Here is an 11,684-nt window from a genome sequence, read left to right as displayed (position 1 = left end):
CCGGTGCACAAAACTCATGCACGAGTAGGGTTCCTAGGCCTGGCTGGCGATCAGGGCTAATCAGGGTCTTCAGGTTGCTGGCCGGGGCCTTCCTTCCCTGGCTTCCACCTGCAAACTGGGGCCTTCCTTCATTCCTCACCGCCCCCTGGTGGTCAGTGCACAATAGTGTCCAGCCCATCTTGTTCAGTCCTGATTGGCCAGACCCCAGCAGCAAGCTAACCCACCGGTTGGATTGTCTGCCCACTGCTGGTCAGTGCATATCATAACGACTGGTTGACCAGTTGACTATCTGCCCCCTGGTGGTCAGTGCACGTCATAGCGAGTGGTTGAGCGGCCTTAGCATATCATTAGCATATTATGCTTCGATTGGTTGAACAGACGACAAGATGACCGGACACTTAGCATATTAGGCTTTTATTATATAGGATTAAATGTATCTCTGAATATACAGTGGGGCCTTGACTTACGAGTGTCCTGACTAATGAGTTTTTTGAGATACCAGCTGTCTCTCAGCCGATTTTTTGTATTGAGTTGACAGTAATTTTAGTTAACGAGCTCCTTAATGAGCTCCTTAACGAGCTCAGTCTCGGAAAGAATTAAACTCGTAAGTCAAGGCCCCACTGTATTCTATTAAAATAAAACTTTTCAATAGAACATAATGAAATGAAATATAAACTTTATATATAAACGGGGTCACTATGGTATTATTTGTAATGACAAATATAAATTATAGTAATAAAAATGTTCATAAGTGGGAGACTGATTAAATAAATATGGTATACCCATACAAGGGAATATCATGCTGCTGTTTAAAAGCATGAAGTAGATCTACTAGGTGTACCAGTTAATAATGCAGATTTTTTTCAATAGATGGAGTTACACATATGTTGACATATATGAGATTTGATATGTATGCTATTTTGTTGTATTGACAACAAGCTTCAAAACTTCATATGTCAAATTTGCTGAAGATGTAAACATCACAGATATTTTTACACTTAAAAATTTCAAATAAAGAACATTTGTGGGAAGTTTTAATTCATTACTTTATTTTGAAGAAAAGTGCTGCTGAATACTCTGGGAAGCTTATGGTGAACATGCTCCCTCTCAAGATACTTGTGAATGCTGGTTTAAACACTTTAAAAGTGATGATTTTGATGTGAAAGACAAAGACATCCAAGTCAACCGAAAAAGTTTGAAGACCAACAATGACAAGCATTATTGGATGAAGATGCATGTCAAACTCAAAAACAATTTGCAGAAAGATTAAAGGTTGCTCAGAAAACAATTTCCAATCATTTATAAGCAATGGGAAAGATTTTAAAGGAAGGAAAATGGGTGCCACATCAACTGAACGAAAGACAAATGGAAAACCAAAAAGTCATCAGTAAAATGTTGCTTCAACGGCACGAAAGAAAGTCTTTTTTTGCATCGAATTGTGACTGGCGATGAAAAGCAGATTTATTTTGAGAATTTCAAACGAACAAAGTCATGGGTTGATCCAGGTCAACCATCAACATCTACTGCAAGGCTAAATCACTTAGGAAAGAAAACAATGCTCTGTGTTTGGTGGGATTAGGAAGATGTGGTGTATTATGAGCTTCTAAAACCAGGTGAAACCATTAATACTGATCACAACCGACAACAAATAGTCAATTTGAACCATGCTTTTATCGTGAAATGACCAGAATGGGTCAGAAGACACGGCAAAGTAATTTTGCTTTATGATGACGCATCATCACACACTTCAAAACCAATTAAAGACATATTAAAAGATCTTGCCTGGGAAGTATTAACCCACCCACTGTATTCACCAGACCTTGCTCCTTCAGATTACCACTTGTTTTGATCGATGGCACATGCACTTTCTGAGCAGCACTTCAAAACATACGAAGAAGTGGAAAATTGGGGCTCTGAATGGTTTGCCTCAAAACAAGAAAAGTTCTGAAAGATGGGGAAATGTGTAGCTAGCGATGGACATTACTTTGAATAAAGCACTTTTGATGTTTCTCTTGAAATTATCGTGTTTTTTTTTTTATTACAAAATCCGCTATTATTAACTGGTACACCTAGTATATGTGAAGTTTGGAACAACTTCAAAAAATATTAATATTAGAAAGAAGTGAGGAGCAAGATAATGCGAAGGGTATGCTCCTAAGTGTATTTATGTATTTGTGTGTGTGTGTGTGTGTGTGTGTGTGTGTGTGTGTGTTTGTGCATAATCTGAAAGGATACCTTAAAAATGTTAACAGATTATTGACTTTGGCAAGGAAGACATGGGGTCTGTTGTTGAGGAGACTTACTTTCTACTGTACACCCTTTTACACTATTTGAATTTTGTAACCAAGTGCACATAATGCTTTACAAATGTAAAATGCCTTCTTCTGAACATCTTATTATCTACAATTGAGATCTATTTATATACATTGTCAAGCACTTGAATTTGGAAGAGGAAATGAATCAGTTTCCTATCTTTCACAATGGTGCTAACTTTCCCCCAATCTTTTGATTCTGGATTTGAAGGAGGATAGTTTGGGAGTGGAAGGGCAAAATAGAACATAAAGCTAGGAATAGTGTCCAAGATTGACTTGCAAGTTAAGGATACCTAAAGTGGATAGAACCAAGGCACCTGTAACTATAAAACAATATGCAACATGCTAAACCATATATCCTCACTGATTTTTGAAGACTCCCAAGAATATTGGGTGTAATTTAGCTTGGTGGCTATCAAACCAGCCCTATCAGAATCCTCTGCAGTGTTTTAATTAAACATTCTGTTTTTATTATAGAAATAATACCGGTACACAGTTTTAAATAAATTTGAACAATATAGAAGACAAAGGAAAATATCATGCTTAATAGGTAGTTTCCAGTCTCCAGAGGTAACCACTTTTAACTACTTCCAGTTTTGAGTTTTTCTGATGATTGATATCATTCCTCTAAATAATATTTTAAAAAATAATTATTTTCCATTACATTCAACATAGTGTATTCATTGCAGTTGTACAGCATACTGAATAGACACTTATATATAATACTAGGGGCCCAGTGCACGAAATTCGTGCACTGGGTGAGGGGGGAGTGTCCCTCAGCCCAGCCTGCCCCCTCTCACATACTGAGAGCCCTCAGGCGTTGACCCCCATCACCCTCCAATCGCAGGATCGGCCCCTTGCCCATGCCTGACGCCTCTGACAGAGGCGTCAGGCCTGGGCAGGGGACCCTCATTTCTCCCCATCACTGGTTCTGCCCCCAGCCCAGGCCTGATGCCTCTGGCCCAGGCGTCAGGCCTGGGCAGGGGACCCCCAAACCCCTCCAATTGCTGGCTCTGTCCCTTGCCCAGGCCTGATGCCTCCGCCAGAGGTGTCAGTCTTGGACAGGGGACCCCCATCTCCCCCCGATCACTGGCTCTGGCCCCCGCCCAGGCCTGAGGCCTCTAGCCCAGGAATCATGCTTGGGCAGGGGACCCCCATCTCCCTCTGATCGCTTGCTCCACCCCCCGCCCAAGCCTGATGCCTCTGACCCAGGCTTCAGGCCTGGGCAAGGGGACCATCATATCCCCCCAATCCCCGGCTCTGCCACCCGCCCAGGCCTGATGCCTAGGCCAGAGGAGTTGACCCTCATCACCCTCCGATCACCAATCACCGGATCAGCCCCTTGACCAGGCCTGAGGCCTCTGGCAGAGGCGTCAGGCCTGGGCAGGGGACCCCCAGCTCCCCGCGGTTGCAGGCTCCACCTCTGCCCAGGCCTAACGCATCTGGCCTAGGCGTCCGGCCCGGGCAGCGGGTACCCGCAGCTGCAGAGGCCCCGCGATCATGGGCTCCGCTTTAGGCCCAGGCAAGGGACCCCAGCTCCCGGGACTGCCAGCTTCGACCGTGCCCAGCTCCCATCGCTGGCTCCACCCTACTTCCTGCTATCACTGGCCAGGGCGGAAAAGGCACCTGATTCTCCGATCATGGCTGGGGGCCGCCTTTGCCCTGCCCCCCAGCTCTTAGCTCCCCCCTGGGTTTCTGATCACTGTCAGTGGCAGGGGGCTTCTTCCTGCTTTCCCTTCCGCCTCCCTGCATTGTGCCTACATATGCAAATTAACCGCCATCTTGTTGGCAGTTAACTGCCAATCTTAGTTGGCAGTTAACTGCCAATCTTAGTTGGCAGTTAACTGCCAATCTTAGTTGGCAGTTAACTGCCAATCTTAGTTGGCAGTTAATTTGCATATAGCCCTGATTAGCCAATGAAAAGGGTAGTGTCGTACGCCAATTACCATTTTTCCCTTTTATTAGTGTAGATGTTTTACCAATTTTAGATGTATTTATTTGATTCTCTACTAAGATGAAGGAATTAGCACACTTATGCCACCTCCTTTAGCTATTTCTGAGTTTCCCAAAATTTTATTAGTTATATTTTATAATATTCAGGGCTTTTAATGATTACCTTTATAACTTTAAATAATATGCTTTAATTTCTATTTCTGGATCCACTAATTCCAGACAATATTTATTGACACTCATTTGAGAAATACTTTCCTATACTCTCTCCCTCTTCCCTGTGTTTCTGAATTTGTCAGCTCTAATATTATGTGTATATTGTTAAGCTTATAAGAAATACTGCCTAAGGTCAAATCCCAGATCCACCACTTGTTATTTATGTAATCTTAGTTAAAAGATTAATTATTGAATGTCTCTGTACCCTCAGTTTCCTCAACTGTCAAATGGAGATATTAGCAGCTGCTGAAGGACTAAATTTCACTTAAATTGAAATAAGTATTTCAAAGCACTTAAAATAGTATTTGGTAGAGAGTAAGTGCTTTTGAAGTGTTAAACTATAAAAAATAAATTAAAAGTATAATAAAATCTGTTTTGCAACTCTAATTAAATCCTCAGTATGCTTTACCGATAGCTTGATTAACAAAAATAAAGCCAAAATGCAAAAGACACAAAGAAACATTTAACTAAAGAGGATATGTAAATGACAAATAGGCATATGAAAATATCCTTAATATTATTAGTTAGTAGGGAAACACAAATTAAAAACATGATGAGATATCACTATGCATTTATCAAAAGAGCTAAAATCAGTGAGAATAACAAATGCTGATGAAGATGTGGTGAAACTGGGTCATTCATAGATTGATGATGGAAATATAAAATGGTACAACCACTCTGGAAAAAGAGTTCGGCAGTGCACATGGTGCAATATACAGATCAACATAGAAACCCACACCTGAAGCATTTATGTTCATGTTGACCAATGTCACCCAATCAATTTAATAAATACTTAAAAAAATTAAACACACAAGCAGCAAGCACTATTCATCCCAGTAATTATAATTCTTGGCACTTACCTCAGAGAAATAAAGATTAAAGTTCACACAAAAACTTGAGATTTTTGTAGTATGACTTGATATCATAAGACCAGGCATATAGATCAGTGGAACAGAACAAAGAACCTAGACATTGACCCAAGCCATTATGCTCAATTATTATTTGACAAAGGAGGCAAGAGCATACAATAAATGGTGCTGGGAAAATTGAAGAGGTACATGCAAAAAAAAAAAAGAAGAAATTAGACCACCAATTTACACCATACACAAGAATAAACTCAAAATAGATAAAAGACTTAAATGTAAGTCATGAAACCATAAAATCCTAGAAGAAAATTAGGGGGAATATAAAACAATTGGGGGGCGAGCAATCTGAATCTGTGCCAGTAACCATGCATATTCTTGCTAGTAGATAATTAAGCTCCATTCTTATCTGTAATGCTTGTCTTGCCTCGCAGAACCTGTTTCCTGGAATACTCCCATTTTACAGAGGCCATGAACCATGAACCATACACAACTCCTAGAGTGGGTTGGCAGCACTGGCTCCAGCCAGGCCAGAACTTTGGGTGTAATCTCATTTCCCCCATCCCAACCCACAGGGGGCTGCAAAGCCTGCAAAAGGTCCAGAAGCCTGATCCATATTTGGGGGACAAAGAAACTAAGGGGATAAAAGGAAAGTTTTCTCCATATTCATCACTCAGGCTTTGGAGGCTGATTCCCTGAGTCACCTCACTAGTGCATCTGCAATTCTGCATTAAAGGCTCCTTTTCTGAATCCTCTGAGTGCCTGGCTGATTATTTTCCCATGCTGCCTAGCTGCTTATCTGCAACAATCTGGTGCATTGGCTGGGAAAATACCAGTCATGTTGCCCACTTAGGGCATCATTAGCAGAGGCTGATGACTGGGTCCATTCACCTGGGCCCCTGACGATGGGAAGATGTGCCTCCAGTGATTTACTGGGTCCCAGTCCTCATCGGACCCAGATGACCGGGGCCCCCACTCGTGCCCCGGTGAACTCCAAGGAGAACAGAAAAGCCCTTTCTGGAACCAGACATCTGAACAGTGAGTTTTCCCAGGGGGAAACAGTCCAAGTTCAGGCCTGTCTTTTGGGACAGAAGAAGTGGCTGATCACTGCTTAGGCAAAATATGTCTCAACTCAGGGACTTTCCATGGGCGGAAATCAAAACTTGGACTGACTGGTATGTGAATGTGAGTGTGAGAGTCTGTGTGAAGTGAAAGTTACCTTGTATTTGTCCTGTGTCTCTGCTAACTAGGAGGGATTACACGGTTTAACTGCAAATATGGGAAGTATTTTCTCCAAACTCAGTGTCTTAGAATGTATGTTAAAGAATTTTAAGAAAGGTTTTACTGTGGACTATGAGGTGAAGTTAGTCCCTTGGAAGTTAAAAAAGATGTGCAATAGACTGGCCATCTTTTGGGGTAGTATGGCCAGCAGAGGGCACATTGAATGTCCCCACAATCAGGAATGTTTACAGAGTTATAATGGGAGACCCAGGTCATCCCAACCAGTTCCCCTACATTGATCAATGGCTGGAAATAGCTCAGCTCAAGCCACCTTGGATCTGGCTCTGCATGCGTAAAAAGGGACAGAGTAAGGTTTTAGTGGCAGGAGAAAAGAGGCAGAAAAAAAGACACAGGCAGGAGAAGAGAGGCAGGCCTCTCAGAAGGAGAATAAGCCTCCTATTCTGCAGGAACTTCCTGAGGAAGCCCTGCCAGTTTTACCTCCTCCATATGTGCCTCAAGTGGCACCCAGTGCTCCTTTGCCTGGTCAGAGAAGCTTAGATATACCACCTCCTTCCATCTATCCCCAACTGGACTCTCCAGAGCCAGTTGGATAGTGCTTGTGCTCAGCTGATCAAAGACACAGGCCACCCTCAGATTTCTAGATGCCTCTCTGGGAGAAGTGCTTGGAGAAGATTGGACCCTACAAGAGGGGGGATCGGTATTTTACTACCAGCCTTTTACCACAACCAATCTCCTGAATTTGAAACATCACACTCCCACTTATTCTGAAAAACCTCAGGCCGTGGTAGACCTCCTAGAGTCAATTTTCCAGATCCATAAGCCCACTTGGGTTGACTGCAAGAGCTCCTCACACTCTTTAACACTGGAGGAGCGCATGAGAATAGTTACGGAAGCTCAGAAATGGCTCCAGACCCAGGTCCTGCATACTAGACACAGACAGATGGGCCAGGAAGGCCCTCCCAGATGAAGAACCCAGATGGCACCCAAACTCAGAAGATGGAAGGGCCAGGCTAGAGAGATACTGACTGGTCTTCCTCCAGGGGCTCAGGGCCAGGGCCAAAAAGCCCACCAATATGGCCAAGACCTCCGAGGTCTTCCAGAAACCTGATGAAAATCCAGCAGCCTTCTATGAGAGACTCTGTGAGGCATATCAGATCTATACTCCTTTTGATTCTGAGGCCCCAGAAAATCAAACTATGTTCAATGCAGCCTTTGTAGGTCAGGCTCAGTCCAATATAAGGGGAAAGCTACAGAAGCTTAATGGATTTGCAGGAAAAAACACAACCAAGCTGCTAGAAATAGCAAACAAGGTTTTCATCAACCAAGACAGAGCGGCTAAGAAGGAAGCAGAGGAGAGACTGAAAAAGAAAGCAACCTTGATAGTGGTGGCTATTAAGAAATCAAGCTCCCAGACAGATAAGAAAGGGAAACAACAAGGACCCAGGCCAGGGGGAAGGAGGACAAACCTTAAGCGGGATCAGTGTGCCTATTGTAAGGAATCTGGACACTGGAAAAATGAATGTTCAAACTGCCAGAAAGGGAAGTCAGGGTCATCCAACCCACCCAGCTGCTGCTGGCTGGAACCACCCGAGGCAGATCTCATCGGGCTGGTGGCAGCCAACTCCGACTAGGACAGACTGGGCTCTTTTCAACTGGGCCCCCAAGAGCCCATGGTCAGAATGAAAACTGGGGGCCAGACTGTGAACTTTATGTTTGATACGGGGGCTGAGCACTCGGTAGTCACTCAGAAGGTAGCTCCTCTCTCAGGAAAGGAGGTCACCATTATCAGAGCTACAGGGCACCAGACTCATAGACCATTCTGCCACCCTTGCCGATGCCAACTTGGCGGCCGCAAGTAATCCATGAATTCCTGTACTTGCCAGATTGTTCAGTGACTCTAATGGGCAGAGACCTTTTAGCCAAGATGGAGGGCAGAGATCACCTTTGCCCCAGATGGCTCAGCATAGTTGTGCCTAGGTGAGGAGACCTTGCCAATGATCCTGTCCTTAGTACTGTCCAGGGAGGAAGAATGGAGACTTTATACGTCCTAGTCAAAGGACTCACCATTAGAGCCTGAATTAGAGAAGAATTACTGCTGGTCTGGGCAGAAGGAAATAACCCTGGCCTGGCCAAGGACCACACCCCAGTACTAACTGACTTGAAGCCTGGGGCACAGCCTGTCAAAATCCGCCAATATCTGATTCCAAGGGATGCATGCCTAGGAACCCAGGTCCACTTAGACCGGCTGCTTCAGTGGGGACTTCTTAAATGGTGTCAATCTCCATGGAACACCCCTTTCTTGCCTGTCAAAAAGTTTGGGACTAATGATTACCACTGGGTGCAGGACCTGTGGGATGTTAATGAGGCTGTTATAACCTTGCATCCCGAGCTGTCAAATCCCTACACCCTCCTGGGACTCATCCCATCAGAAGCAGAATGGTTTACATGTCTAGATCTGAAAAGTGCCTTTTTCTGCCTTCAGTTGGCACCCTCAAGTAAGCCCCTGTTTGCCCTTGAGTAGGAAAACCCAACTATGGGGGCCAAGGAGCAGTTCACTTGGAGCAGACTGCCACAAGGGTTCAAGAACTCCCTGATTCTTTTCAGTGGAGTACTAGTATCTGATCTGTCCAAATTCCCAAGACAGGACTTGGGGTGTGTTCTACTCCAATATGTAGATGATCTCCTACTGGCTAGCTCCATGCAAGCTCAGTGTTAGGAAGGAACACAAGCCCTTCTGAGACTCTTAACTGAAAGAGGTTACTGGATGTCCAAGAAAAAGGCACAATTCTGTCAGAGAGAAGTCAAGTACCTATGTTTCCGAATCACCCGAGGGAAATGAAGACTAGGGACTGAAAGGAAGCAGGCAGTATGTGCTATTCCAGTCCCCAGCACCCAGCGGCAGATTCGGGAATTCCTGGGAGCAGCAGGGTTTTGTCACTAGAAAGGGAAGGACTCAGTGTCAGAAGGAAACCATTATGCAGACTCATCAGCCAAGCTGGCTGCTAAAGAACAAGTAGCGCTGTCACAGATCATGTGGGTCCCTGAATTACCTGAACCTCCGAAATACACTCCTTAGGAAGATGAATGGGCTCAGCAAGAAGTGGATAAGAGGATGAAGGAAAGTTGGTGGACACTCCCAGATCATAGGGTGTATGTCTCAGATCAATTATCCCATAAGGTAGTCCTCCAGCAGTATAAACTTACTCATTTAGGGAAGACTGCCCTAGAGGCTTTGTCAGGCAGATGCTAACTAATTGCCTGTCTTCCCTCCTTATGTGTCTCAGTCTCTCAGCGCTGCCTCCTCTGTGCACAGAACAATGCCAAACAGGGTCCTGTAGGACTAATGGGAGTTCAGCGCTGTGGGCAAGCTCTCTTTGAGGACTTAGAGGTAGATTTTACAGAAATAGGCCAAGAAGAGGGAATAAATATCTCCTAGTCTTTATCTGCACTTTTTCAGGCTGGGTGGAGGCATATCCTACTCGCACAGAGAAGGCAAGAGAAGTCACTAGGCATTGCTGAAGCACATAATTCCGCAGCATGGAATGCCTCTAACCACAGGGTCAGATAATGGCCCAGCCTTTGTAGCTGAAGTAGTACAGCAGGTAGCTAAGGCCTTAGAAGTTAAGTGGAACTTAAATACAGCCTATAGGCCTCAGAGCTCAGGGAAAGTAGAGCGCATGAACCGGACTCTCAAGCTGGCTATGGCTAAGCTATGTCAAGAGACAACCTTACTCTGGACCGATATCTTGACTCTTGTACTCCTGTGGGTATGCTGTGCCCCAAGGGCCAGGGTAGGTTACTCTCCCTTTGAAATTCTATATGGCAGACCCCCTCCCTAATTCAGCCGAAGGGAGATTTTGGGGAAGTAGGAAACTTAGAAATTCAGAAGCAATTACAAGGACTTGGGAAAACTATCTTTGAAGTCCACAGATGGGTTACTGACCAATTACCCATTTCTTTAGGAATGGCTGTGCACCCTCATAAGCCTGGAGACCAGGTTTGGGTAAAGGATTGGAAAAAGGAGACCCTTAAGCCAACTTGGAAGAGACCCTATCCAGTCATACTAACCATCCCCACAGCTCTCAAGGTTGCAGGATTGAACACCTGGATCCACAACTCCCAGGTGAAAGCAGTCCACCAGCCAAGTGATGCCCAGCCCGAGTGGAAGGTGACCTCCGACCAGAAACACCTCCTGCGGGTCACCCTCAAGAAGACAGTGGACTTGGCTGACCGACCTGTTCTAAAGAATTCAGATAACACCCTGCTGAATTCATCCTTACACTAATATTTCTTTCTTGTCTCCTCCTAAAAGTAATATACTCTGGTATTTCTGGATAATCATTTTTTTATCTTTCTAATAATTCTTATTTTGTCTTTTTATGGGTGTCACCAGGACCCTAGACTAGTACCAGGAGGAGAACTTTTCTGTCCCTGCTGGGACACAGAAACACTATAAATTACTACCTCGTACACGGCAAAGGAATTTATTGCTGTCCCTGACCAAGATGAGACTGGTTCTTTTACTGTCACTAATTGCCCTCCCCTTCTTGCCTGGTATCTTAGCTGGCCGTCTGAGGTAGGGTCCCAACGACAAACCCAGAAGAGAATGTTCATGTTTTAAGGAGGGCCAGACCCAGAATCTCACTGATTACAATCCTACCTGTTACCAAGCTATTGCCACTTACTGTGAGTGGCAAGGAAGAATTTATATCACAGGAGCCAACTGGTTACCCATCTACGACCTCAACTAGCTCTTTTATGAAGAAAAATAACTGCATAGGTCGCACTTTCCAAAACACATACTGGGGATACCAAGGCCAATAGGGCTCTAAAATTAACCCTGGGCCACTGGATAAGAAAATAGAAAAAGGGACAGGGTCCAGGCTGCCCCATGACCTGGACCCCTGGCTGTATCAGACCCTAAACACTACTCACCACCTACTCAACCTCACAAATCTGGCTCTGACCAAGAAATACTGGTTGTGCTTATCTTTAACCTCTTCCTGATACCTAGCCACTCTGTGTCCTTAGATATCCTTGTTAATCTTTTTCACTCCTCAGGACCTGGAACAGTTGGTTCCACAGTAACAAATGTTGAATT

This window comes from Myotis daubentonii, chromosome X (assembly GCF_963259705.1).
Source record: "Myotis daubentonii chromosome X, mMyoDau2.1, whole genome shotgun sequence".
Taxonomy (NCBI): domain Eukaryota; kingdom Metazoa; phylum Chordata; class Mammalia; order Chiroptera; family Vespertilionidae; genus Myotis; species Myotis daubentonii.
Note: the sequence above shows the minus strand (reverse complement) of the source record.